A 1,854-nucleotide genomic window follows, 5' to 3' on the forward strand; every position below is an offset into this window, starting at 1 on the left:
ATATTATGGAAGCAGATTTTTGACATTTTACCTTTTTCCCGTTTTCAGATATAATAAACACGCACAAAACAAAAGTAAACGGCCAGAACACAAAGCTGGAAAACCCACCCAAGTCTACCTACAAATCATTCCGGTCATTCCACACTGGAGAGAGACCGTTCAGCTGTGTAATTGTGTGGAACGTCTTTTTTCCGTAGGATTCCCTAAAACACAACACCCAACTATCCACATTTGGAGTTAAAGCACACAGCTGTGATCAGTGTGGCAGAGCTTTTACTCACAGGTAGCAGCTTACAGAAGCATCTAGTTACCCACTCTGGAATTAAGGCATACAGCTGTGACATCTGTGGCAAAACTTTCAGCCAGATACAGAATCGAAATAGACACGTACGCATTCACACCGGACACATGATGTGTACGCTGTGAACAGTGTGGCAAAACCGTTTATAACACATAACAAGTTACAACCATCACATGTTTACCCACACATGAGGAGAGACCTTAATATAAATGTGAACCTGTGGGAGAAGACTTTTAATCTCCACATGACTGATACGACACCAACAGATCCACACCAGAAAGAGACTCTACAAGTGCAGTTACTGTGAGGTATGTATTTATATTGTTATCTTGTCATTTAGCCTGACTGTTTGGAGCAACTCTGCAGATTAAACTGTGTTAGCATGTTAGCATTCTACTGCATGGAAAAGCAGAACTGAGTGATTATTCATTATTTCATTTCAGTTATGATTTTAGTATTAATGTAGTATTATGATGGTAGTATTGTAGTTATTGCAGCCCAGTAAACGGGGTTAACTGAAACAGTAAAATGTCATTGGACGTCTGCAGAGGTGCTCTTTATTTCAGGCGACGTTCAGGATAAAATGTTGAAGGACTGACTTACACTGTCTTGTGTCTTTGTTTAGAAGCAGAGCGACACAGATGGATCCAGTTCTCACCCTGTCATCAATGTGGGAAAGGGTTTCAATTGTGACCCTTTGTGGAAAAAACTTTCAGTCAACGATGCGCCCTAAAAAGACATCAACGTAGACACACTGGAGAAGAACTGAAAAACTGCAAAGAATGTGGGAGAAGCTTCCCTACATCACATCACTTAAAAGAACATGAACTGATTCACATTGGGATTAAAAAGCACCTCTGTGATCAGTGTGGGTCATCTTTCATCACTGCAGGTCAGCTTAAAAAACACAAACTTGTCCACACAGGAGAGAAACCATACAAGTGCAGACACTGTGACAAAAGCTTCACACATTCAGGTAATCGTAACATTCATAACGTACACACATGGAAGGAAACTACAGCTGTGACCAGTGTGACAAGAGCTTCAGGATTCTCAGTTCATACTCCGACCACAAACGATCCCACGTTACTAATAAACTGTTTCACTGTTACCAATGTGCCAAACATTCAATTCATTATCTGCTCTGTGCAAAACATCAACGTGATCACTCAGGGCTGAAATCACTCCCATCACAGGATCACTGTAACTCTGAAGAGACAGAAAGATCCTTTTCTAGTTTGAGGGTCAAACTTAAAACCCTTGAGATCAGGCTCCACAGAGTTCAGATGTAAAATCTGATGAGACAGCTGTGAACAAAAATGTTCCTCTAGTAACATTTTAACCCTCAGGGGTCACCGGCATGTTCAAAATCACCATGACCAATTTAAATGCAAGAAGATGCAGTAACCCAGAGTCTCCATTTCAACTGGAGTCGAAAGTGTGGACTTCAAACTAGGTAACCAGTTTTTAAATTGTGTTGACAGGCCATGTAAAACCAGATTTATGTTTAAAAAAAATACACGCAATTTTAAAAAAAAGAAATAAAACAGCAT

General features: G+C 40.2%; 1 long non-coding RNA gene across 1 annotated transcript; it reads left to right on the plus strand.

Annotated features, from left to right (window-relative positions):
* Positions 1–426: 426 nt before the first annotated feature.
* LOC120746019 lies at positions 427–1,144 on the plus strand. Its single transcript, XR_005698756.1, has 2 exons — positions 427–609; positions 927–1,144. It is a non-coding gene; the product is annotated as an uncharacterized LOC120746019 (long non-coding RNA).
* Positions 1,145–1,854: the final 710 nt, after the last annotated feature.

Source organism: Simochromis diagramma, unplaced genomic scaffold (assembly GCF_900408965.1).
Source record: "Simochromis diagramma unplaced genomic scaffold, fSimDia1.1 OVJJ01000023.1, whole genome shotgun sequence".
NCBI lineage: Eukaryota > Metazoa > Chordata > Actinopteri > Cichliformes > Cichlidae > Simochromis > Simochromis diagramma.